The sequence below is a fragment of the Lynx rufus genome, unplaced genomic scaffold, assembly GCF_022079265.1.
Source record: "Lynx rufus isolate CCGP_SWC_20201006 ecotype Redwood Valley unplaced genomic scaffold, mLynRuf1.p SCAF_2, whole genome shotgun sequence".
Lineage (NCBI taxonomy): Eukaryota > Metazoa > Chordata > Mammalia > Carnivora > Felidae > Lynx > Lynx rufus.
Genome location: NW_025814834.1, coordinates 216,021,444 through 216,047,409, shown reverse-complemented (window position 1 = coordinate 216,047,409; position 25,966 = coordinate 216,021,444). Strand labels below are relative to the sequence as shown.

Here is a 25,966-nt window from a genome sequence, read left to right as displayed (position 1 = left end):
GGTACTAAGAGGCCCACAGAATCTTTTCAGGAATGACGGGAATGTTCTTTATCCTGATAGAGGCCATGTTTCAAGGTTGAGTACGTTTGTCAAAACTCAGCCAATGCAGTTTACAGTTCTTAAGTTGTGACTCCAAAAGGTTTATTTTAGTATTAGTTTTTATTAGAGAGAGAGAGTGGGAGAGGGGCAGAGATAGAAGGAGAGAGAGAATCTCCAGCAGGCTCCCTGCTCAGCACGGAGCCCCACGTGGAGCTGTACCCCACGACCCTGGGATCATGACCTGAGCTGAAATCAAGAGTCGGAGGCTCGACTGTGCCACTCAGGTGCCCCCAAAAGGTTTATTTTTAAGTCTTTTTTTTTTTAATTTTTTAAGTGTTTTATTTATTTTTGAGACAGAGAGAGACAGAGACAGAGTGTAAGCAGGGGAGGGGCAGAGAGAGAGCGAGACACAGAATCTGAAGCGGGCTCCAGGCTCTGAGCCGTCAGCACAGAGCCCGACGCGGGGCTCGAACCTACGAACCGCGAGACCATGACCTGAGCCAAAGTCGGATGTTTAAACCGACTGAGCCACCCAGGCACCCCCACACTCCTTTTCTGTTTTATTTGTTTGAGTCATCTCTACTCCCGCCAAGGGGCTCACGCTCACGACCCCAAGATCAGGAGTCACGTGCTCCTCTGAGACAAACACCCCCCTTTTTTAAGTTTCTTTCTTTCTTTAAGTAATCTCTCCACCCAGTGGGGCTCGAATGGACCCTCCACACTCTCGTCCTCGGCCTGGCTGTTCCAGGCCACGTGTTTCCCCTGGCACAGCCCTCTCATTTTCCTGACGACCGCACATTCAGGAGGTTCATGTACGAGTGAAGGCCTGCACGTATTTATGAGTGTATTTAAGACGCAAACCAGACGGCAGAGCTGTCTTCAGGGGCATGAGACCCACGCGGCGACACAGCCCCCTCCCCCCACCCCGTGTTCACAAAGGCCCCACGTGTCACTTAATGCTCTGCCTGCACCACCTTGAAAGTCTTAATATTTTTTTTAAGTTTATTTACTTAGAGAGAGAGAGAGCAGGGGAGGCACCGGGAGAGAGGGCGAGAGAGAGAATCCCAAGGAGGCTCTGTGCTGACTCGAGGCTCAACCCCACGAGCCGCGAGATCGTGACCTGAGCCGAAATCGAGAGTCTGACACTTAACTGACCGAGCCACCCAGGCGCCGCCCCGATTCTTAATAATTTTTGAACCTGGGGCCCCACATTTTCGTCTTGCTTCAGGCCCCCCAATTATGTGGCCGGTCCTGACTGGTGGCAACACCCAACCCTGGGGAAGAATGAGAGCAGGAAGATTCTCTCGTAACCTTCTGTCTGCAAGCCCTCGAACGTGGGTAACTTACGTGTGTATATCCAGCGCGTGAGGGGAGATGTTTAGGGAGAATCCAGGCACCCAGTGGAGAGGGTGTGGGCTGGGAACGGGCAGAGCTGGGTGGATTTCTTGTTTCTAGCAAGTGAGTTACCTGTCCACTCACCTTGGGTAAATTAATTACTCTGCCAAGAGTCTCTCCTCCTGGAAAAACAAATAAGCACACAAACTGGGAATTGTTTCCTACCTCCTAGAGCTGCCCGAATGGAACGAGTCCGCGGTGTGAAGGTGCTTGGTCGGGAACACGGGTAACCGCTGCTTGTTACTGGGTGAGCATGAGGGGGGACGGGCCGGGCAGAAGTGCCCTGGAGGACCCACTAGTGACTAGAGACAAGAGGCTGGGGTCAGAAGTCTCGGCTGAAACATTCTGGGCGACAGAGTGGGAGAAACCAACTCCGATCAGCTTCAGCCGGCAGAGACCCTGGGCAGGGGGAGAGAGGATCCAGCTTGGTTGTGCCAGGATGGGAAGCCCCCCCACCCCCACCCCTGCAGGACCTCGCAGCAACACTTGTCTCTGTACTTAGCGCCCAGCGGGGGAGGCCTCCGGTTACCGCCTCTCTCCGCTGAGCCCAGACCCCTGTTGCTAGGGGACCGGTAACTGGGCTGGGTGCTCCTTGGGTGAGGGCAGGTGGGTGGGGGCAGCAGCCCAAGGCGGCAGGCAGCAAGAGGAGATGGAGGGGACAGGGCAGGTGCACACCCACTCGGACCAAAGACCAAAGTGGGGGGGAAGAGCTGCCACGCGGTTGGCTCTCACTTTAGCTGCATGACCACAAAACCTCGAGGGGCCTTCTGCAGCCCCGAAGTCCCACCCCTGGGGGGTCCTGGGGGGCCCCTGTGGGGGGGACTTTCCACACCCTCACTTCCCGCCCCTATTCTCAACATCTCCTCCCCTCTCCTCTGTCAGCCAACGAGCTCGCTTCCTACTTCACAGAACAAAACCCCACAAAACCCGGGAGAGAAGTCCACCCACTCGCGCGATGCGGCCACCAGCCTACGGACAGCTGCGCCTGCCCCTGCGCCCCCTGCCTGTCGCTGGACTGTCCAGACACCCGGGGCCCCGCCCCTCTGCGGGGCACCCGCTCCCGCTCCCTGCTGCTCCGCGACCCCATCCAGCGGTAGCGCCCCCTGCAGGCGCTGTTTTCTCTTCCCTCCCTTATTCCCACCAGGCTGCTCTTCTACCGGAAAACACCTTTCTTCAGGGTGTGTGGGGCTCGCTGAGCTACTCTTTCTGCTTTTTGGAGGGTTTGAATTTTTTTTTTAATATCCCGTTCAGGGGCCGCCCTCTCTGCCTGCTCCCCTTCTGTTCCTTGCCTTTCCCTCCTTTACAATTCAGTCCAAAGGGCACGAGGGGGGGAGCGGGGCGGTGGAGGGGGGAGAGGCAGCTGTCCTGGGTGGCCGGGTGGGGTGTCGGACCCACAGTCTGGTGAGGGGGGAGTCCACACGGGAGGGTGGCCTGGTGGGAGGTATCAGAGCCTGGGGGAGGAATGAGGGGGGTGGAATCCTTGCATGGGGTCATCGCCCAGAGAGTGAGGAAGGCAATGTGTGTGGTGAGGGCAGCAGCTGCGTGATGTGGGGGGGTGCAGCCCAAGCAGGGTGAGGAGGGCACCCCCCTGCTTCGTTCTCCAGAGCACCAACTGCCACGGGAGGTATTACAGATGCGTTTGTTTGTTTCTTGTTTATTTCCGAATCTGCCCCGCCCCCCACCTGAATGTCCCGCAGGCAGAGTCGTTGTCACCGCAGTATCCTCAGGGCACAGGACCGTGTCTGGTGACATTTGACAACGTGTGTTGAATGGATGAGTGAAACTTGGAGCCTCGTCCCTTGGTGGTGGCACAGACCGCGACGCTTGGTGACACCTGCAAGGGGCAGCGGGGGAGAGGGGAGAAGTGAACCGTGAGACGGCTTTCTGCTTTGGCCAGGGTGTCAAGAGGGACCGCTCTCACGGCGGCAGGAAGGAAGGGAAGGACCGGGCTAGGTTGGGCAGGAAATTGGGCCGGGGTCAGATTCCGTTGAGGGGACTGCCAGCGTCCAGGTGGAGATGCCACAGGGCTGCTGGGGAGGAGCTGGGGAGCTGGGAGGGAAGCGCTGGAGGGCTCCCCTCTCTGGGCACAGGAGCTGCTGGGAGGGTTAGAAGCTAGAGGCCGGGCTGAGCGGCCCAGCACCAAGCTCAGCCAGAGAGCGGCTCTGGAACAATCTGCCTCTTGCGTGAAGGAATTGAGAAAGGAATAGGAGGTCTGGGGGAACGTACAATATATTCTCAGCAAAATGAGCTTCGCTGCTGCAATACGTGCCCCCAAATCACCAGCAGCCCAAGCACGGCAACCCCGGGGTGGAGGCGCACGTCCACACCCCCGGAGGACCCTGGGCAAGGAGGAAAAGGAATTGCCTGCGCGCGGGCTCCTCGGCGCCTTCGCCCAACGCGCCGCCGGGAGCGCGTGCGGGACGTCGCTGAGCGCCGATGGGACGGTGGTGGCGTTGACCTCCTGCCGCCACCAGGTGGCGCCCATGCCTTCCTGGAGCCCGAGCGGGAGGCCCCGAGCTGAGCGCCCCGTGGGAGGACTGGAGGGTGGCCCCGCTCCGGACCCACCTCTGCGTCTTTGTCGGGAGCGGCCTCGCGTCCCACCCTGCGCTCCTTTGGGGGTGGGGGTGGGGGTGGGGTACACCCAAAGCTGGCCTCCGGACCAGAGGGCACTGGCAGCCCGAGCCCCCAGCAGACTTAGCCTTCTATCCGTACTCAGCCACTTAATACTGCCTGAACGGAGGCATGTGGCTTCACGTCTGCCTCAGTTTCCTCGTCTGCAAATAGCAGCGTAATCCCCACCTCGCAGGGGTGTTGCAGAGATTAAATCACGTGGTGATGGTGATATACGTATATTGAGCTTTATTTTTTAAGTTTATTTATTTTGAGAGAGAGAGAGAGAGAGAGAGAGCAGGGAGGGGCAGAGAGATGGGGGGGGAGAGAGAATCCCAAGCAGGCTCTGCATTGTCAACACGGAGCCCGACGTGGGGCTCAAATCCACCAACAGTGAGATCATGACCTGGGTGACCAAGAGCCGGATGCTTAACGGACTGAGCCCCCCAGGTGCCCTGTCTTGAGCTCTTACTAAGGGCCGGGCATTGTTCTAACCGCTTTACATAGAACACCTCACGTTATTTAATTTATTTCTTAATTTATTTTAAGTGGGCTCCACACCCGATGTGGGGCTTGAGCTCACAGCCCTGAGGTCAAGAGTTGCAGGCTCCAGCCAGGTGCCCCCATAACACCTCATGTTAATAGTTCCCTTCTACGTGGAGCGGCTTGCGACCCGAGGCTGGGTCTCCTCTGCAAAGGGAAGGAGGCATCCGGCTGGCCCCGGGTGCTGCTCGGTACTGGGGGGGAATGCCAGTCAAAGAGGGCAGAAAGGGGCGGGCATGCCTTTGAGGCTGAAGGCCGGAGGGCCTCTCTCGTTTGCAGTCTGCAACCCAGCAGCCTGGCCTATGGGGAGCGGAGGCAGCGGCGGGGGTGGGGTGGGGTGGGGGGTGGGGGCAGAGCCCACCCACGGCCCAGAGGGCAGCAGAGGGACCGGTGACGCAGACGGTGCCTCCGGGCCTGTCCATACCTGGCTTCTGCTGTGGTCTGGCAGCCCCCAGAGGCTTCTGGGAAAGGGACCCCTGTCATGACGGGTGAGTGAAGGCCACAGCACGACATTGTGGTTTCGACCTCAGAGATGGGGGGTGGGGGGCCGCGGGGCCTTCTGTACGGGTGGCCAGGTTCCGTGGGCCTGGGGGGCTCCATCTGCGACTCTGTGGGATGACGGGGACCTGGACGTCACGTCCCGGGGCCGGGAGAGCTGGGGTCCAAGTAAGGGCTCCGGTGGGGTGGGGCCTTCGGGGCGTTGTCTCCCCGCTCCTTGACCTCACCCCTGCCTGGGTACCTCTTCTCCTTGCTCTCATTCTGACGATGCCTGTCAGGTGTGAAGCTAGAGGACTGGGGCTACCTGGAGTCCCCGGCTTGAAAGGGAAAGAGGGTTCTGGACTCATCTGGAGTTCTGAGTCCTTTGGGCTGTCAGCCGGCTGAACCCCCTCCCTGGTACCACCACCCCCGTCGCTAACAAAGGAACCGGGGCACTTGGACCTTCCGCTCACACATTGCAGGAAACGGGCTCTCAAGGGATGAGCCGTCAGTCGGCAGCCTTTTCTTACCACCCGTTCCGATGTGCTCAGACCAAGGAGCCAGCAACAGTGCTCCCCCTCCGCCCTCCCCCCGCCCCCCTGTCCGCTCACAGGCCCAGAACAAAAACACACCACAAATAGAAATCAAAGTCTGAGAAAGAACCAAGGAGCCATGACCCGGCCGTGGGAAAGGCTGTGTGGCCTTGGCCGAGTCGCTTAACTTCTCTGAGTCTGTTGGCCCGTCTGTAAACGGGGGTGGGCGTACTAACCTTGAGGAGCCGCTGTGAACAGGTGAGAGGAGATGTCAAGTGCAGGGCACAGACGTAGCGTTTGCTCTACCAGACACAGCCCCTAAAGATACAGCGGAAGGGTCTTTCCTGGACTCTCCCACCAGCACCCCCACCCCACGCCCCCACAGCCCGGGCTGGGGCTGCCCCCTCGCCACTTTCCTGTAAGGCCGCGGCTGGAAGGGCGGCCAACGCCCGGGGAGCGTTTCTGCGGCCTCGCTCTCAGGCTCCACTTCCTGTTTTTCTCCCCAACGAATTTTGCACCATTGCCCTTTCATCAGCGCACGCTGGGGGGTGGAGAGGTGAAGGTGAAGGTGGAGGCCGAAGCCCGCTGGGGGAAGGAACCCTGGGGGGCGGAGGATCCCAGGGGTGGGGGCCTCAGGAAGCTGGGGAGAGCAGCGTATTCCACGCGTTGCGCATCCAGCTGCCAGGCTCTGGGCTCTGTGGTCTCCAGCTCGGAGCACGGGCAGCAGCGGAGGTTGGGAGGCTGGTGGGGGAAGCCGGGGTGGGGGGGGCGTGGGGGGGCGCAGCTGCCAGATGGGAGGAGCAGAGGCGCCCTCCTTCCCGTCCTCATTCTGGAAGCCGTGGTTTTTCCTAGACGTGGGAGCAGAACCTACGGAGGGACCGATCCAGGCTGAACCCCCATGTCTGGTGACAGGAGGGGTGGAGGGGCCGCTCTGGAAGGTGAGTCTGGACTCCCTGAGGCTGTTGGGACAACAGCAAGAGGAACAGTTGGGAAGGGCAGTCCAGGCAAAGGGAACGGCATGAGCAAAGGCCCAGAGTCAGGGAGCTTGGGGTGGTCCGGAGCCACAGGTCGCAGCCCTCGGTGCAGCGTGAAGGGCGGGGGGAGGTGGTGGGAGATAACCCCAGGGGGCTAGTCCAGTTGGCTCTCTTGATTATTAGATGTCTTAAGTTTGTTCTCCAGCCGCAGCTGAGCCCATGCCCCAGGGTAGGTCGCTGTCCCAGCAAATGAGTGACCCCAAGAATCAGAAATCAGTCGCTGACCGCTCAAGCAGGAAAGGAGACTTTATAGCAAAGGCGCGGGATGTTCTCACGGAGCCCGGACACGCAGCCCAGTTTGGAGCACGGGCACTCAGAGCTCTTGGATTCTTTCTCAGCACCGCTTGCTTGCCTGTCCCATTTGCCCGCCTGCGTCCCACCTGCCACGCTGATGTGGCCTGGATCCCTTCTCCCAGAGAGAACTATGTCCGGGTCCCAAACCCCGGGAAGCAGGAATCGGTTGTGGCCAGTGGTCAAGTTTATACGCTACACTTCTGTCATGACAAAGCGAGGAAAGGCTACGAGAAGAGGGGGCCAGATGGACAGCCGAGAGCATCCACTCTCCATCTCACACACACACACACACACACACACACACACACACACGCTGATTCCTTCGGCTTTCCCCAGATATCTCCATTCTGATTGGTCTTGCTTAATCGTTATACCACAAAGTCCACCGCAAATATCTCGTCCCCCTGCCAAATGGGAGGCGATCCAAGTCAGGTCCAACTATTGCGTCCAGGCCTCCATTCTCGAAGCTGGGATCTTCAGCTGACACCCGGTCCTGCCTATTTCTACGGAGTCTCATCTAAGGTGGCTGCTTGGATCTGTCTCAATCTATAGGCTAAGCGATCAGTTTAACCTCTCCTTCCGTGCTTGATCTCTAGAGCAGAAAAGGGAAGGAAGATACAGAGCACACACACACCCTGGTCTTCTAGCCAGGAGGAGTAAATTAAACCTCAGGAACAAGATATTCACGGGGTTTGCTTTACTGGTTACCTTCCTCGGCTTCTTCGTCGGCACACATGGCCGCCCCCGGTCCTGCCCACTGGGAAGGGATCCCTTCTCTGGGGGTCTTGCAGACCTGCCCTTGAGAGATTCTCAGGACACCTTGTTCTAGGAGGGGACACAGCTACCCGGGAACCTGCTTCACGTTGGTGCTGGAACGTGGGCTTAGGAATCACCCAGAGGGTAAGCCGTCACAAGCCCCAGTTTGCCAGGTTTTAGGGTTTCCTGGAGTTTCAATTCCCACAGAAGCTTAGCTAGTTGGCTGTCAGTTTTGTTTTGGGTCATGTCATTGACCCAACAACCACTGCCATGAACTCCTGTCCACTAGAATATTCAGCCACAGACTGGGCCATCCCCCAGGGCTGGGGTTTCTCAACAGCAAGCATGGTGGCTGGTTTTCTTCTTTCAGCCTAAAGGTGAGGAGAGGAAATCGTCATCTAACCTGGGCGGAAAGCAGGCTTTTTATCTAATTTCTCTTCTTTTTTTTTTTTTAATTTTTAACGTTTATTTTTGAGAGACAGAGAGACACAGCGTGTGAGCAGGGAAAGGGCAGAGACAGAGAGAGAGAGAGAAACACACACACACAGAATCCAAAGCAGGCTCCAGGGTCCGAGCCGTCAGCACAGAGCCTGATGCAGGGCTCAAACCCATGAACTGTGAGATCATGGCCTGAGCTGAAGTCGGACGCTTAACCGACTGAGCCACCCAGGCGCCCCTAATTTCTCTTGAAATGCTACCCCTACCTGCCTTCATGACACTTGACAATGAGAGGCTAAAGGGCCAGGGGTTGAGGGTTATTCACTCCCGTGGCTCTTCCCAAATATCCCTGTTCCACTTGCTAAGCTCACAGACTTTTGTGTTTGGTGCGTTAACCTTAGGGTCACGCACAATGTGGCTCCTGCTATGCGGCAGGTTCATGACTATTTGATGCGTGGTTGTCACTGGCTATAGAAAAAAGGACTTCCCCCAACATAGTTAAATATTTGCCCCGCCCTTCCCCCCCCCACCCCGATCTTGAGCAGAATTGAACAAAAGCTCATGTTGTGGCACCTTCTGAAGGCTGCCAGAAGGAATCCACATACTAATACGCCGGACAAGTTTCTTAAAGCGTCCCCCTTGGTTGACACATGTTCTGAGTCCCGTGAGATCACTGAAGACAGATGAACTGATCTGTTACCACCGGCGAGAACTGCGGATGTTCGTCCAGGGAGTGGGAATCCGCATCACCCTTCTCTCTCAAGTCTCTCTCAAGTCACCCAAGTTTCAATACCTTCTTTAAAAAGAGGCTTCTTGGGGGCGCCCGGGTGGCTCAGTCCATTAAGCGTCTGCCTTCAGCTCAGGTCATGATCTTGCGGCTCGTGGGTTCGAGCCCTGTGTCAGGCTCTGTGCAGACAGCTCAGAGCCTGAAGTCTGTTTCAGATTCTGTGTCTCCCTCTCTCTGACCCTCCCCCGTTCATGCTCTGTCTCTCTCTGTCTCAAAAATAAATAAACGTTAAAAAAATTTTAAAAATCAATCAATAAATAAACATTTAAAAAAACGAGAAAAAATAAAAAGCTGTTTCTTTCCATTCCATTTCCGATGCCCATTTCTGTATTAATTCTGATTGTTGTTGTTGTTGTTGTTTTTTTCCAAAAAACAGAAATCAGGGAGCGTGGCTGGCTCAGTCAGTAGAACACGTGACTCTTGATCTCAGGGTTGTGAGTTCGAGCCCCATGTTAGGTGTAGAGATTACTTGAAAAACGAAAACAGAAACCAACTCAAGAGGGTTTGTACTGGGTTGAATATTATTCCCCCCCCCCAGATTCATGCTCACATGGAAACTCAGAATGTGACCTTAATTGAAAATAGAGTCTTTGCAGATGAAATAAGATGAGGTCATCCTGGATTAGGGTATCTTTATAAGAAGAGGGACATTTGAACACAAACACAGACACGTGGGGAGAATGCCAGTGAAGACGGAGGGAGAGATCAGAGTGTTGCATCAACAAGGCATTGAACGCCAAGAAGGCAGCACCAGAAGATAAGAGAGAGGCCTGGAACAGATTCTCCCTAGAACCTCTGTAAGGAGCCAGCCCTGCCAACGTCTCAATTTCAGACTTCTGGCCACTAGAACGATAAGAGAATAACTTCCCGTTGTTTTAAGCCACCCAGATTGTGCTAAGTTGACACAGCGGTCCTGGGAAATGGATACAGATTTTAAGCAAAATAAGGGAATAAAGCCTAAGGGTGTGAGCGACTTTCAGAAGAACCCAAGGGCAGGGGCACCTGGGTAGCTCAGTCGGTTGAGTGTCTGACTTTAGCTCAGGTCACGATCTCACGGTTCGTGAGTTCGAGCCCCGTGTCGGGCTCTGTGCTGACAGCTCAGAGCCTGGAGCCTGCTTCGGATTCTGTGTCTCCCTCTCTCTCTGCTCTTACTCTGTTCGTGCTCTCTTTCTGTCTCTCAAAAAATAAATAAACGTTAAAAATTTTTTGAAAAGCTTATTTTATTTTTGAGAGGGAGAGACAGAGTGTGAGCAGGGGAGGGGCAGAGACAGAGGGGCACACGGAATCCGAGGCAGACTTCCAGGCTCTGAGCTGTCAGCCCAGAGCCCGACACGGGGCTCGAACTCATGAACCGCGAGATCGTGACCTGAGCCCAAGTCGGATGCTTAACCAGCTGAGCCACCGGGGCACCCCTAAGATCGGCCTTAAAAAAAAAAAGAACCCAAGGGCAAGAATGCAGTGGAACCTCAGCAAGATACACGGAAAGGAGCTGAAAAGTTGCCTGAAATCATATCTCTCACCTGTGACTGTCTCTTCCTCTCTGTACATCTGCTTCCTGATTTTCTCTCAGTCCCTGTCTCTGCACAGCAGCTTCTCTGATGGCTTCAGTCCTTTGGAGCAGCGTAAGCGACCCACAGCTCCCTCGCGTGAGTGCACAGCACCCAAGCTCCAGGCACCCGAGGAATCACTACTCTGCATTCCTAAGGGAACCGCTGGCTGGCGAACCTGGGGCCAGGTGACCAGCCCCGGGCCATCAACTTGGGCATGCTTAAAGGCAAGGACATCTGACCAGAGACGGTGTGGAGAGCCACGTGGCTCAAGAGTCCCCTCCTGCTACACCCACGTGCACACATAACACTGCCGGGGGGGCGACCCTGCACAGAGGCAATTCTGCAGGGAGCGTTGTTCGCTTGGCGACGTCATCCTTTCCCATGATGCTACAGGCTTCAGAAGGCCGTCTTCGATGGGCGCACACCATTCCGTCAGGTGGGCGTGCCATGGCTTCCTCTGGACAATTCTGGCCCAGGGCAGAAGGTGGGCCCTTCACAGGGTTAAGGTGACACGCTTTCGTCCTCCCGTTTTTGGTTCAGTGCCCAACCTCCTGCTGCTGCTCGGCCAATAGACCTCACGCTCTTCCCGTCACCTGACTTCGGGGGCCTAGGAAGGCTGCCACTTAGGGCACTCCCACCTGCCCGCCGGTGACCTTGGCGAGTTACCTACAGCATTGCCTTAGTTTGTTTGCCTGTGAAGTCAGGATAATAGCAGCATGTGCTCCACAGGGGGCTCCAAGGGGAGGAAACAGGACAGCCTAAAAAGCATGATAATGCTGACCGATCACATCGTTCTGCTTCGGTTCAGTTGCCGTGTAGCCAGATTTACTGGTTGCGTGATAATCCCCCGAAGAAACGAGTGTGCATTAGTTTCCTGTGGCTGCTGTAACAAAGCACCACAAACCCTGTGGTTTAAAAAACAAAAGCCACACAGAAATTTGGGGTGCCTGGCTGGCTCTGTCAGTAGAGCATGTGACACTTTTTTTTGTTTTTTTTAATGTTTATTTTGAGAGAGAGAGAGCCCGCCTGCGTGCGAGCTCATGAGCGGGGGAAGGGCGGGGGGGGGGGGGTGGACAGAGGCTCCAAAGTGGGCTCTGAGCTGACAGCACAGAGCCCGACGCAGGCCCCGAACTCGTGAACTGTGAGATCATGACCTGAGCTGAAGTCGGAGGCTCAACCGACCGAGCCACCCCGGCGCCCCAGGCATGTGACGCTCGACCTCAAGGTTGTGAGTTCAAGCCCCCAGTTGGGTGTAGAGATTATAAATAAATACACAAACAAATAAATAAATTAACTAACTAAAAAAAAAAAAACAAACAAAAACCACCAGATATTTATTCTCTCACAGTTCAGGGAGAGTTCAGAAGTTCAAAACCAAGGGCCATTCCCTCCAGAGACTCTAGGGGAAAATTCTTCCTGGCCTCTTCCAACTTCTGGTGGCTCCCAGTGTTCCTCGGTTGGTGGCCGCTTTGCCCCAGCCTCTGCCTCCAAGTGCACATGGCCTTCTCCTCTGTCTCCACTTTCCCTCTGTCTTCCTCTCGTACGGATGCTTGTCACCGGATTTAGGACCTACTCAGATAATCCGGGATGACCTCATCCCCAGATCCCTCACTTAATTACATCTGCAGAGACCCTATTTCCAAATAAGGTCGCATTCCTAGGTCTCAGGGAGTGGGGTTTGGACATACCTTTTCGGAGGCCACCATTCAGCCCCGTCCAGGAAGAACATGGTTGTCCTCCTTCTAACTCCTCTCTCTCTCCTTCAGCATTTATGCTCTTTGTGTCTCATTTTCCTGTCTGGGGAAAAAAGTCACCAGACGTATGCCTTCTCATTTGAGGTTTTTGGGGTTTCACCTGGGGGTGCTCCTCAGACACAATGCCTTTAATGATCGATACCTATCTAGAGGGATACTTATCTAGACAGAACAGGTCTAGATGCATAATGCAGGTGGCATTATGGCCGGGCTCAGCTCGCGAGCAAAACCCAGCTCCATCCAGCACCGCTCGTCTGCACCCTGTTTGCAAAGCTGCGTCTGTCTCCAAACCACTTTCACCGAAACATCTCTTGTCGGTCTTACGAGCTCTCTGAAGCTGGGGTAATAAACCCCATCTTAAGGAGGAGGGGACAGGCTGGGGGTGGGGTGGGGCAGGGCTGGGTCTCAGGGTCCCCAGGGAAGGTTCAAAAATACTCTCTCCGCCCCAACAGTCTCCAGGGCCACGCCTTCTCACTTTCTGCAACCGCCCCCCCCCCCCCCGGGGACTCTGACCCCCGCCCCAAACCATCGTACTCCATGCTGTAACACAACGCCTTCTCCTCCTCCCACACCTCCCCGTTCTATTATTTTTTTATTTATTTTTTATTTAAAAAACATTTTTTTTTCAATGTTTATTTATTTTTGAGACAGAGAGAGACAGAGCATGAACGGGGGAGGGGCAGAGAGAGAGGGAGACACAGGATCCGAAGCAGGCTCCAGGCTCTGAGCCATCAGCCCAGAGCCCGACGTGGGGCTCGAACTCTCGGACCGCGAGATCGTGACCTGAGCCGAAGTCGGCCGCTTAACCGACTGAGCCACCCAGGCGCCCCATATTATTATTATTTTTTTTTTCTTTAAATAAATGTTTAATTTTAGAAGAGTTTCAGATGTACAGGGAAGCTGCTCAGAGGATAGAGAGTTCTCACATACCCCACACCTAGTGTCTTCTCTTGCTACTATCTTATGTGACCACGGCACATTTGTCACAACTAATGAACCAACATCGAGACGTTATTATTAACTCAACCCGTACTACCTTAGTTCTTACCTCCTGTCCTCTCTCTGTGCCAGGAGCCCAGCCAGGGCACCATGTGACATTGCCATGACACATGACTCCTTAGGTTCTTCTGGGCTCTGATAGCTGCTCCAGTTTCCCTGGTCTTTGATGACCTTGACAGTCTGGAGGACTGGGCAGGTATCTTTGTAGACCCCGCCGTCTCTCCTGCACGCCTCTGGCCTGCAGGGCACCTCTCTCTCCCCTCCTCCCCTGCCTCCTATTTCTTCGCAGGGCTTTACTACTTTAAGACACTGTAGCTTACTTTTATTCTTCATAGTTTCTCTTCCCGCGGAGGATAAGCCCGGGGAGGGCGGGTCTTTGGCTTGTACAATGCTCTATCCCAGGGCCCAGACTGTAGCAGGCATGCATGCGGGCCAAATGAGTCAGTGTTACAAAACCTGGGTCATCCCCAGTTTATGGAGGCAGGAGGTCAGATCTGGCCTCATGACCCCACACCCTGGTGCCCTTCTTTCCCCAATCCCTCCACAGCATCAGAAGATGTGTTGAAAAGCCAACTGCTATTTCTGGAACACTGACTTTGTACCACGGGCAGGACCCTCCCCCAGCCCCAGGTCAGCAGGGCTGGAGTGGTCCTCCCAGCCTTTGCACAGCTGGTAGGTGGTTGAGCTGGGATTCGAACCCGAGGCATCCTGGGTTTAGAGTTGTTTGTGTTTTCCAAAAAGGATAACTCGATTTCTGTTTGGAGCCCGTATTTAGTTGGGCCCAGACACTCAACCTCCATCAGTTCAACCCGGGCCCCAGAAAAGCCTGGTTCACCTGGGCCACCTCTGAGCTAATCTGGGTCCTTCTGGATCATTCAGTGAGTCATCGTCCACAAGGCACAGCCTGGGGATGGGGGCTGCAAGGACCCCTGCCTTCTTTTCCTCAGGCTCCTCCAAGCCCGAGTCCTCAGAAGTCAGCCTTTCCAGGAATCGGTTCTGACCTTGACCTCGTTCTCTCAGGGTCTGCAGGGCCCTTCCATCACCACCACTGTGACCTTGTCCAAGGGGCCTGCGGTGAGAAATGCATTTTACATCTTGACCGAATGCACACTCACACATACCTAAAATCTGACCGTTTCTATCCTGTTCCGTTTTTTTAACCTTGACCCACCGAACGGGTTTCCAGTACACGAATGTGTTAATAGGTCACAACCTGCGGCTGCTATGGGGAAATACTGTTGGAGAGCCAAGCACAGAGACTGTGTTCTAGGATAGCTCAGTGACGTTTTGGGGGCCGGGGGGTGGGGCTGGCTCACTCTGCTCAGTACTGTTGGAAGCACTTTACATGTAGTACCTCGGGTGCTTCTCCGAACAGTTCTAAATGCTGAAAGCCAAGATCGGCATCCCTGTGTTCCAGATGGGGAACTGGAGGCACAGAAAAGGTAAATCACTTGCCTGAGGTCACACAGCTCCACGGCTGAGTTTGGCTCCAGGACAGGTACCCCGAGAAGCTTCCCCACACGTTTCTCCAAGGCAAAAGGGCAAGGGTTCGAGCTGGATAACGTCTGCCCTGCTTGGAAGGAAAGGAGCCGCAGCCAAGCGGGCAGGATGGGGCAGGGAGGCAGATGCCCGGAGCCCTTTGCGGAGGGGCTGAGGAAGTGGGCTCCCCATCCTTGCACCCCTGCACCCGGGGTTCTCAGCTTGGCTCTGGCTGCCCTGAGATAACCCTGCTTGTGGGCATATGTGGGTGTCAGCGGTGAAGCCACTCGAGGTCGCACACCGATGCTTACTGCATCCGTGAGAGGCTGCGGAGGCTGGAAGGCTTTGGAGGGGGGAAGTTCTGCAGGAAAGGAGGTAGAAAGAAGCAGGCCCCAAGAGTTCCGTGTGTTCCTCTGGCCTGCAGGGCACCTCTGTCTGCCCGAGCCTGCTCCCCACTGACCAGCACCCCTTTAATAACCGAGACCTCTTTTCCCTTCCATAAAATGAGGCCAAAGGACTTCCCCGTCAGGAGGTCACATGAGGAGTAAGGCACGGACTTCGTTGCAGCTAAGAGGCTTCTTTTCTCCTAGGACTGTGATAAATCCCCCACTATGGCTGGGTCTCTTTTGTTTACGGTTCAAAGGGACCGTCAAGTAGCTTCCTCCAAATGCACCGGACAATAGTTAAAAATAAAATAAGAAAAGAGAGATCAGAAACCATAGAGAGGAAGGTGGGAGGCAAGTCTATCTAGCGATGACTGTGCTTGGGGTTACAGTCGGCCTGAATCTCCCGGCACTACAGGCACAGAGGGAGAGAAGTCCTACAGTGTGGTCTCTAAAGGGAAATGTGCCGGGTTTTCAGGAAAGCGAAGCTTCTTTTTTTTAATTCTTTTTTCTTTTTTTTTAATTAAAACAAATTCATTTTTGAGAGAGAGAGAGAGAGAGAGCACGAGCAGGGGAGGGGGCAGAGAGAGAAGGAGACCCCAAATCCACAGCAGGCCCCACGCGTCGGCTTCTTACACCGACCCCTGGAAAGCAGGGAGCAAAACTGTTTAAATTGCCGGCTGGTAAAAGCAGGGCTCGGACAGGTGTTTGGAAACCTCAGAAGACGGGAAGCCTTCAGTAACCTACGCTTGCCCTCTCTTGGCTGGAAACCGAGGGCTCTGCTCCTTCCTTTGCTGCAGCCAGAGCTGGGCCCGCGCTGGCGCTGGGAGGCCGGCGGATCGCTTGGGTAGAAACAGCCCCTCTCCAGGCCTCAGTTTCCACATCTCTCCAGGGGGACCAAACAGGGGCTTTAGCTCCCCGACCGGAGGGGGGAGGGTCCTTTAAGTCATTGTTTGTGTAAGCAATCGACTTGACTCTTCCCCCACGGGCCCTAGAAGGATTTCTAAGCCACTTTTGTAATCTGGCGACTCCCCCCCCCCCCCCCGCCATGGTCTTGACTCCCCCAAGCGAGGAGACCACAGCTTTCCCCCCAGGGCCGAGCCCGTGGAACTCTGCGCTCCAGTCTCGTCTCCCAGGCCTCATGTACCCTCCCTGGCGCCCAGCTACTGCGCTCTCGGCGGGCGGCGGGGCGGGGTGGGATGGGGGGACTCCCCGGGCGCCAAGAGCTGCAGCCACCGCCTCCGTCTCCCGCCCTCCAGCCTTCCTCTGGCCACCGTGGAAATTCTTTGGTGTGTGAATGTGAAGGCGTGGGCTTTAGGACCTTTATTTAGTTGTTTTCCTTTGTATAAAAAGAACGCTTGTTTTGAAGACGGGCAAGATGCAGCTTTACAGACACACCTGGGATGATGCCCCTCCAGCCGCAGACGGGGTGCGGATTTGGGGGAGGGGGGGAGGGCGGCGGCAGGAGGACCTGTTGTTTTTCCTGTTGCAAGTAAAAAGGAAACAAAGTGGGAAGTGGAGTGTGCGGGCTGTCAGCAGGCGGGGCGCCCCCACCGCGCCCCGCCTCCCTCCCTCGAGGCTCACTCGCGCCCAGCGCGCTGGCTCCTAGCGGCCGCCGGGCCGAGCCGCCCAGCCCCTGCCGGCCGCGCCGGGACCGGTAAGCGCTCGCCTCCGGCTGCGTCTGGGGAGGTGGGGGAGAGGGCGCTGGCACCGGGGGGCTGCGGGGGCTTCGGGGACCCCGGGGACCTGCGCGCGGGCGTCTCCCGGCGCGCACCACCGGTGCGCCTCCCGCGTCCGGCGAGCCCGGCGAGGCGCGCCCCCCACCGGGGCCGGCCGCCGGGACCCGGGAGCGCACAGCTTCCCTGCGCCGCTGCTGCGCGCCCCGCGGAGCCCGACGGGGACTTCCCGGGAGCGGCGGGAACTCAGCCGCGTGCGCCCTGCCCCGAGCGCTGGCCCGCCGGCCGAGGGGGCGTCCCGGCCGGCCGCGCTCCCACCGGCGGTGCGGCCCGGTGCCCCGGCCCGGGCGCGGGGAGAGGGGCGCGCACGCTCCGCGGCGCCCTGGCCCTGCGCGCCCTCCCCGGCGCGGACGAGCAAGGTCCCCGGGGAAGGGGGAGCAACCGGAGTCGAGTCCGCCGGGCGCCCCCCCCTCCGCTCCGGCCCCGCCCGTCGGGCCTGGGGGCCCCGGGCCTAGGGCGCCGCTTGCCTCGTGTTTACTGCAGTCGCCGGTGGAGACCAGCCCCCGGATCTGCGGCTGAGCCCGGGTTACGGCGGCAAAACCGCCTCCAGCTTTGCATTTCCGGACTCTTTTTTTCCCCCCCACTTCTTTTTAATACTCTTACCCGTAATTCAGCCAGAATGAGGCTTCTTCTTTTTTAAAATCGGGTTTCCTGTTTTTATTTAGGCTTCCTTCTCTGCACTTCCCTTGAAATCTAGGAGAGGGGAACAGGGAGACCTTTCGTGGCGACCAGGATGCGGGGTGGGGGTGGGGGGGCACGTAGCCGGTGATGCTCTGCCCTGGTGGGGAGATGGGGTCCGGAGAGTAAGGACTGATGTGAGACCCCGAACTGTGCTCTCCCGGAGGGGGCGAGGGCGGGGATGCGATTTCCCGGGCTGGGGTGGGGGCGCCTGGGGCGGCCCAGGCTGGCGGTCCAGTACCAGGTCGTCCCGAGGCACCCTTGCACCTGCCCAGTTTGCGGATGGAGCGCTCTGGAGCTCTCGAATGACCGAGCGGCTTTCACTTGGATCAGGTCCCCCGGAAGGAGGGTCTCGAACCCCAACAGACTGTCGGGGGGGGGGTGCTTCTGCACCTGGGCTCCCGCAGAAAGCCCAGTTGCGCGCCACCCTCAGAGATGTCCTACACCGTCGCGCGTGTATGTGGGGCAGGAGTGCCTTCCGGGGGCGGGGGTCCTCTTTCAGGGGCTTCGAGGAGACAGTTCCCTGCTCCAAAGGGACTTTGAAACCGATTCATCCCACTGCTGGTTTCCAGGACAGAGGACGCCGCTGGAGTGCCTGGCAGTACCTTGGTATTGCCCTCGAGTGAATGGTACCCTTGGGACTCTTTCCAGCCCTCCCAAAGAACCGATCGTTTTTCCAGATGTTTTCAGTTAAACAATCGTAGGACCTGAATGATGTCGTCTCCACTTTCCAGTGGAGGGAACTGAGGCCCAGAAAAGTTGAACTTGCCCACCCACGCAATTTCCAAGTAGCTGATCCAAACCCCCAGTCAGTACCTTCCACCACCGAAGTGTTTAGTCGCCTGTAGGTGCTGTGGCTCGCAGATTAATGACAATTTTCCCTTAATGTTCTCTTGATGTAGGGATGGGGACTCTTGGGGTGCCCTTTCAAAGACGCAGCCTCTAAGGTACCCACCCTGATAACCCCTGTAAAAGCCTCTGCTGCTGTCAGTCGCCGGGTTTGATTGGCCTAAGTGGGGGTAAAGAGTCTGCTAATTAAGGAGGCTGCCGCCAAACACGAGGAGATTGGACTAGAACTTTCTCTTCTGCTCTCTAGAGCAGAAATTGCCAACCCTTTAGCATCTCCACGCCTTGCTGTGGATTGATTTCTTGACTTCAGGATTCCATCCATCCTGCCTCCTGAGAGCACTGTCTTGCACACGCAGAGATTGGTTCTTTCGGGGATTTGACGAGGTCCTACAAGTGATGGAGGACCCTCCGGGGTGCGGGGAACCGTGTTCTTGAAAACGAGTTCACAGCAGCTCGTTCTAAGACATCCAAGCGTGCCTCTTTCTGAGCCCCACTCCCCCCAGCTCCTCTGCCCACGTTTAGAAACAGTGCTGGCCACTCTGCAAATACCGATGCTTCTGGAATTGGGGCAAGTGCCCCAGGGACGCCCTTGGCCACGCAGATGGTCCCCTTCCAGCAGGACTTTTCTCTTTCTTTACTGTGTCTAATAGGTATTTCTTGAGATCCCCCCTCACAGGGGCTATGTTAAGAACAAGGCAGGCAGGGAGGGTACCAGCCCTGTGGGTGGGGGGCTTACAAGACACGAACGATCCACGCATACTTAGAGACCAACCTCAGGCCTGGTTAGCCAGTACTCCCAGTGCTGCTGTGTCCAGAGAGTTCAAGGGGATGTGAACGTGGGGTCAGTTCCTGCTTCACCTTGTTTTTTCTTCAACTGCACAGTTAAAGGGAGAAGTGAATGTGTAACTCATGAAGCAGTTCCCCTTTGGCTGGCTTATTTTTCAAAACCATTTTTGTTTAGAGAGCAGTTCCCTCCCTCCCAGAAGCCAGCTGCTTCTGTGGGTCTGGTGATGGGGCGTGGGGCCTCACCAAATGTTTCCTTACCGTGGGACCTTAGTAAAGCTCTTTCAGCCACTCCCCAGGGGACAGACACGTTTCCCGGCAAAGCTGTTGTCGGGCAGGTCCAGGGGGAAGCGCTCCAGGAGGATCAGGGAGTGCCCACCGGTCTGATGGTGGAGGGATGCAGTAATCGACCACCACCCTGTCTGATGGCAGAGGCGTGTGGTAATTGACCACCAGCTGCAGGATGGCAGGAGCCTGAATCGTTGGGAGGGAGGCAGACATTCTGTCTGTGCCACTGCCAGTATTTCATAAATGACAGAGGTTGCAAAACTCCTCTCTCCTTGCAGCTAATGCTAAAACTGAATTTTCTTTAATTTGGTTGGTGGAAATCCCCCGCAATCATATCAGAAATGCTGCCAGTTTCAAGATGGAAAAAAAAAAAAAATTAAAAACCCGGGAACCTCCCTCCCCGCTCTTTCCTTGCAGACAAACACTGTGACTTTCTGTGGGTTGTACCAAAATATGGCCCACTCTCCGCTCCCTGGGGGCCAGCCCAGTCCCCGGGGCCTGAGGTCGGGCGCAGCAAAAGCTCCAGCTGCTGTGGCCTGTGTGTGTATGAGAACCCCCCCTCCCTCCCCAGGAGTGATAACCTAGCTTCCCCTCAGATAAGGGTCAGGGCTTCTCCTAGAACTGGGTGCTCCCCAAGGCCTCCTACTTTCTGGGCCAAGAGGGAGAGTGATCGTAGTAATGGGTGTGGCATTTCTAAAGTGGTATTTCAGTTAGCTTCTGTTTCACTTGCTTTGGGGGAAATGCTTTCCACTTAGAGAAAATGCCAGAAGAGTGGGGCACGGGCGGGGGGGGGGGGAGGAGGAACAGCGACAGAAAGGGAGCAAAGTTGGATTTATGTCCTGGAATGATGCTGTATTTGTTTCCTGTGGCCGCTGTAACAAATTACCCCACATTTTGTGCCTGAAAGCAGCAGGAATCTCTTTTCTCACAGTTCTGGAGCTCAGAAGTTCAGAGGCAAGGTGTCGCCAAGGCCTTACTCCCTCCAGGGGCCCAGGGAAGAATCCTTCCGGCCTCTCCCAGCTCCTGGTGGCTCCAGGCTGTCCTTGGCTGGTGGCAACCTCACTCCACTCTCTGTGCCCTCCTCACGTGGCCTTCTCCTCTGGGTCTGTGTCTTTCTGTTGTCTCTTAAAGGACGCTTGTCATTGGATTTGGGGCCCATCCTTAAGTTAATTACATCGGCAGAGACCCTTTCTCTGCATAATGATTTTCCCAAAGAATCCACAGGTTCCGAGCATTGAGACACGGACATATCTTTTTAGGGTCACCCTTCAGCCCACTGGAGATGGACAGGATCTTCTGGGAAGGTGCTGGACAGGGTTATCTTGTCCCTGCTTCCGGGCCCCCTGCGGCTGCTTCCCAGTCTCCCCTCTCCCTCGCCTGTCTCCAGCTTCCCTTTCCCCCAGCTTTGTGAACTGGCTCCCACCGCAGCCCCCTCCCCAGGGACAAGAAAAGACAACTCCCAGGCTTGAAGGAGCTGACTAAGTTCTAAGTCCTCCTGTCTCCCTCCTGACCTTCCCTCTTTCTCTTCAAAAACAACTCCTTCTCTGCTCAGGGCCCCTCCCGGCCAGGGCTCCCCCCCACCCTCTGTCTGGGGCCACACAGCCCCAGACGTTTTGGAGTTTCCTCTGTTGAACAGCCCCCAGGAGAGGTGGGGGCAGGGCTCGGTTTTGCTGCTGGGTCTGCCGGTCCTGCTGAGGGGCCCGGGGTGTGGGATGGGGTGGTGGCCGAAAGGGATTGGGAGCCCCCCCACCCAATCCCGGTCAGTGAAGCTTGTAGGAGGTTAAGGATGAGGACCAGGGGGTGCGACAGGGAGTGCTCCAGGACTTCCGGGTCTCTGGAGGGCAGGGCCACTCTCCTGCCTCCCTCCCTGGGGCAGGAGGGGAGCACGCGTGCATTGCGACTCTTTGCTTTGGTTGTGAAATCCCGGGAGAAGTATGTTCTTATCAACAGGGATAAGCAAGATCATAGCCCTGTTATTGAAACTTTGAAAAGTCACTTAAGTATGGTGGGGTGGGGTGGGGTACAGACCGGGTGGAGGGATTGCCTCGGTGGAAGAAAAAATTCTATCTTTGGAGCCAGCCAGACTGGGTCTTAATCTCAACTTCTTTTTATCTGCTAAGTGACCTTCGGCAAATCACTTAACCCTTCTGAGCCTCAGAATCCCCAATGGTCACGCTAGTGTGACCCTCAGTCTGTAGGATTTCATGTGCCGTCACGTGTGAAGGGCCAGGCGCACGGCCACACGGCAAAACACACAAATGCCTCTGAAGGAGACGGTGGGTGGATTCATAACGATCCTTATCCCACTAACCCCAACACAGACACTGCCGATCCGAGTTCCTTTACCCGCTTGGGGGGTGCATTTTTAATATCGTTGTCCCTAGTAAGCACGTGCTTTTTTATATATATTTTTTAAGTTTATTTTTATTGATTTTGAGAGAGAGAGAGAGAGAGAGAGGGCACGTGCACAAGCAGGGGAGGGGCAGAGAGAGGGGGAGCAAGAGAATCCCAAGCAGGCTCCGCACCATCAGCGCGTGGGCCCAAACCCACGAACCGCGAGATCATGACCTGAGCTGAAACGAGGAGTCGGATGCTCAACTGAGCCACGGAGGCGCCCCTGTATATTACTTTTTACGCCTCAATTGTAAAACAGGCACAAGAAAACTTACCCTTTGGACCATATACAGTTCTGCGGCATTTAGCACATTCATATCGTTGTGCAACCCGGATTGCCTTCTCCAGAGCGTTTTCATCTTGCAAAATTGAAACCGTGTCCCCATTAAGCAATAACGCCCCATTCTTCCCTCTCCCCGCCACCCCCCTCCGCCACCCCCCACCCCCCACCGCATCTGGCAACCACCATTCTGCTTTCTGTCTCTATGAATGTGACGGCCTTCCGCACCTTCTGTGAGTGGAGTCACACAATGTTTGTCCTTTTGCGACTGGCTCATTTCACTTAGCAGAATGTCCTCGCGGCTCATCCCTGTTGCCGCGCGTGTTAGAACTTCCTCTTGAAGGCAGAACGACCCTCCGTCGTAAGTCGATGCCATTGTGTTTATCCACTCGTCCGTCCTTGGATACCTGGGTTGCTTCTGTCTTTTGACGCCTGTGAACGTGGATCTACAGATATCTGTTCAGATCCTTGCTTTGAATTCTTTTGGGTATGTGCCCAGAAGTGGAATTTGCTGGATCATATGGTTGGTAATCCTGTGCTTAAGGTTTTGAGGAGCTGGGCATGTGCTTCTGTGGTTTGCTTTTTTCACTTAATGTGGGCTCATTAGCATTTTTCCGCTTTGCTTGGTAACAAGCCATCCTTTTCAGTGGCGCGGTGAGTGTCCTGAGGGGCACCATCATTTTCTCAAGAATCCTCCGTTGGGGCACATTTATGTTGCTTCCAGACACACACACGCGCGTGCACACACGCGCGTGCACACACGCGCATGCCTCCACACACGCACGCACACGAGACTCTCAGAATACCGTCGTTGACATTTTCAGGCATATGACTTTTCCCACATTTAAGAATTATTTTATTAACGCCATTGAGTGTTTTTGTGGTTCTTCCTGCGAAATGGTTTTCCAAGAAAGACCGGATCCGTTTATCCTAGCGATACATACAAGTTTCACAACTCGTTCACTAGTGTTGAAGAATACTGGGCAGAAACGTTTTACTCCTAGGTAATGTGTTTCTCTTATTGCTAATGAGGTTAAATAGCTTCCTTTTTGGCTCTAGGTGTACGTATGACATGAAGTTTGCTGCAGCGTAATGCCGCGGTTAAATAAACCCTCGATCTCTGGAATTGGGTGGATTCCGATTCAAAACCTTAGCATCCCCACTTCCCGGCTGTGTGACCTTGAATAGATGACTTACCTTCTCTGATCGTCAGTTTCCTCCTCTGTGAAAGGAAGCTAACACGGCCTATCTGTAAGGATGTCTCAAGGATCCAATGAGACAAATTAGATAACGAACATTAACGAATCACATAGTCGATACTCAGTAAATAGTAGCTGTGGCTGCTTTCAGCGTTATTCTCATTTAACAACTCTTCATTCACCCTCAAGATTCATCCTGTTTCAACGAGGGGAGACGGTGTACACTCACGCCAAAGCGATTTAGGTTAAGCACAAGGATCAGTTTTTTGCTACAGACGTAGACAGTCCTCGGAGGAAGCTGAGCTGACCGCCGTCCTCTCGATCAAGTGGACGGTGTCCGTGGCTGTCTGCTTGGATTTGGGTGTGAGCCTCCCTAACGCAAGCAGATGAACCTGTGCCAGGTGGATACTTAGCGTCCCTGGGCTGCAACCAGCTGCCCAGAACCAGGAGGCCCCCACAGGGCTGCTTCTCCAGGACCCCGTTCCCCTGGGGTCCTGCAGCCCCCGTGGCGTGCAAATGGCGCGTAAAGCCTCGCTAATGGTTGAGTCCAGAGTTCACCTTGGTGGCTGTTCCCCTCTTGACATCCAGGTGCTTCTTCGAACAGTTTAGGAAACCGAGGCAGGCATTTCAAGGGCAGGACCCCTGGGTTTGGGCACCAGTGTGGGCTGCTGCCCCTGAAGCCCGCTTTTGAAGCCCCCTGGGGGAAGGTGGGAGTCACTCTCCTCTCAGGTGGACCTCGGGTAGCCCCCGATGAGGGCGGATGTCGGTAGGCACCCAGAGTTTACGCGTGCTTAAATGCACGCGTTTTCCTCTGCTGCTGACCTGGGTCTGAGGAGGAAGTTAATGAAACCGAGATCTGGGTCTCAACCTCTTCTCGACAAGTTTCTTTTAGGGGGAAAACACCCAGAACCCTCAACTTCCCCCTCCCCAGTCTCTGCTTCTGGGTCCAAGAGCCGGATCACTGGGTCCTGAATCTTTGTTCCCTTCCCCGTTGTGTGATGCCGCGAATATTTGAATAACACAGCCCATCTGCTGTCATTTGGAAACCAGTGATGAATTGTGGTCTTTTTTTTTTTTTAATTAAATGCAGCAGCCCGTCAAATATGTGGGGGGGGGTTATGTTTATTCATTTATTTGGGGGGAGGACAGAGAGAGAGATTCCCAAGCAGATTTCACACCGTCAGCACAGAGCCGATGCGGTGCTCGAACTCAGGAACTGTGAGATCATGACCTGGGCCGAAATCAAGAGTCGGTCGCCCAACCGACTGAGCCCCCCGAGCACCCCTGCAGTAGTTTCTTGAGACCTGTGTGGCTTCATATTCCCAGTGGGCAACACAGTGCAAGGGCACAGAGTTGCACAAATGAGTAGAAAGGAACTTAGGGTCAACAGTCAGAACTTGAGATGACAGTCAAGGTCCTGGCTTTGGGTGTGGACACACGGATGACCTGGCGAGGTACTTTCCCTCTCCAAGCCTCCAGGTTTTCTCCTGAAAATTGGGAACAAGTACCTCTTTTACTGGGTTGTCATGAAGATTAGAAATGAGGAAGAACCTGTAACAAGTAACAGGCTCGCAAAAAAATTGCCGTTTTTGCCATCGGATGAATGAATCTTTGCAGCCTACGTTATGGGTAGGAATGGATTTTAAAGGACTGGCGTCTCTGTCACAGATCATTAAGGTTTGCTTGTGGGGTAAAGTCAATCCACCCATTACCTTATTTGGCCCTCCCGGGACTGACCCATATGGAATGCCCAGAGCATGTGGCAATAATAAATTTTATTTATTTATTTTGAAGTTTATTTATTTTGAGAGTGAGAGAGAGAGAGAGAGAGTGCACCCAGAAGTCGGGGAGGGGCAAAGAGAGAGAGAGACGGAGACAGAGGGACAGAGAGAATCCCAAGCAGGCTCCGTGCCATCAGCACAGAACGCAATGCAGGGCTCGATCCCACGAACTGTGAGTTCATGACCTGAAGTCTTGACCTAAAGTCAAGAGTGGGACCCAACCCACTGAGCCACCCACCCAGGCGCCCCAATACCACCATTTTAGAGGTAAAGGTTGGGATGGCTTTGTCCTTTGATATCAGCCTGCTCCTCTGAGGTGGGTCAAAGCCCAAAGGTTTGTTTTTTCCAGCTTGTTCTAACCCTTTAGGTCTAAAGGAGCTTGGGGCACAAGGGCGGGGATCTTTCCAGACCATTTCTTCCTTCCCACGGGGAGGGGGGTTGCAGGAGCAGTCCCTGGACTAGCCCACTTGACCTGGACTGAGAGCGGATGAGAGCAGCCTGCCATCCAATGCCCTTGGCTATAGCAGGGGACTCTGGCTGGCCCTGTCATCTCTGAGCAGCAGCAGCGGATGGGGGCTACGGAGTGGGTGAGGTCCTGGGGGCAGCCATCCCAGGAGCCCTGATGCCGCAGGTTTGTGGGAAAGTGGTTGGGAGACGGTCTGGTGGCTGGCAATGACCTTGGCCCTCGTGGACCATGCTTCTCCAGCTAGAGGGATGCGATGTGCATCCCTGGCCTTGTGCAGCCTACTGCAGCCATGACCTTGCTTTGAAGCTTCCAGTTTTATTTTTTTTTTAATTTTTTTTAACGTTTATTTATTTTTGAGACAGAGAGAGACAGAGCATAAATGGGGGAGGGTCAGAGAGAGGGAGACACAGAATCCGAAACAGGCTCCAGGCTCTGAGCTGT

The 25,966-nt window shown here is 55.4% G+C and overlaps 1 protein-coding gene and 4 long non-coding RNA genes across 11 annotated transcripts in view; 2 read left to right on the top strand and 3 right to left on the bottom strand.

Annotated features, from left to right (window-relative positions):
- Positions 1–3,068: 3,068 nt before the first annotated feature.
- Positions 3,069–5,971, bottom strand: LOC124515964 (uncharacterized). 2 transcript variants are annotated; one of them, XR_006962946.1, is made up of 3 exons: positions 5,834–5,971; positions 5,012–5,195; positions 3,069–3,268 (listed from the first exon to the last, which is right to left on the bottom strand). It is a non-coding gene; the product is annotated as an uncharacterized LOC124515964 (long non-coding RNA). The 2 variants fall into 2 exon arrangements; XR_006962947.1 differs by lacking the exon at positions 5,012–5,195.
- LOC124515963 (uncharacterized) lies at positions 4,996–7,605 on the top strand. 3 transcript variants are annotated; one of them, XR_006962944.1, is made up of 2 exons: positions 4,996–5,075; positions 6,450–7,605. It is a non-coding gene; the product is annotated as an uncharacterized LOC124515963 (long non-coding RNA). The 3 variants fall into 3 exon arrangements; XR_006962945.1 differs by lacking the exon at positions 4,996–5,075 and adding an exon at positions 5,964–6,159; XR_006962943.1 differs by lacking the exon at positions 4,996–5,075 and adding an exon at positions 6,213–6,329.
- Positions 7,606–11,768: 4,163 nt separating this feature from the next.
- On the bottom strand, positions 11,769–14,432 carry LOC124515639 (uncharacterized). Its single transcript, XR_006962854.1, has 3 exons — positions 13,259–14,432; positions 12,145–12,253; positions 11,769–12,025 (listed from the first exon to the last, which is right to left on the bottom strand). It is a non-coding gene; the product is annotated as an uncharacterized LOC124515639 (long non-coding RNA).
- Positions 14,433–16,161: 1,729 nt separating this feature from the next.
- LOC124514828 (uncharacterized) lies at positions 16,162–18,586 on the bottom strand. The gene is made up of 3 exons (XR_006962672.1): positions 18,302–18,586; positions 17,411–17,500; positions 16,162–16,554 (listed from the first exon to the last, which is right to left on the bottom strand). It is a non-coding gene; the product is annotated as an uncharacterized LOC124514828 (long non-coding RNA).
- Positions 16,637–25,966, top strand: part of PIK3CD (phosphatidylinositol-4,5-bisphosphate 3-kinase catalytic subunit delta) — a 54,788-nt gene continuing 45,458 nt past the window's right edge. For 2 of the 4 annotated variants that reach the window (XM_047083135.1, XM_047083130.1), the window contains exon 1: positions 16,637–16,728. The gene's annotated coding sequence lies outside the window, so the exon portion shown is untranslated. The remainder of the gene's footprint in view (positions 16,729–25,966) is intronic. The other 2 variants (XM_047083131.1, XM_047083134.1) reach the window with 2 other exon arrangements.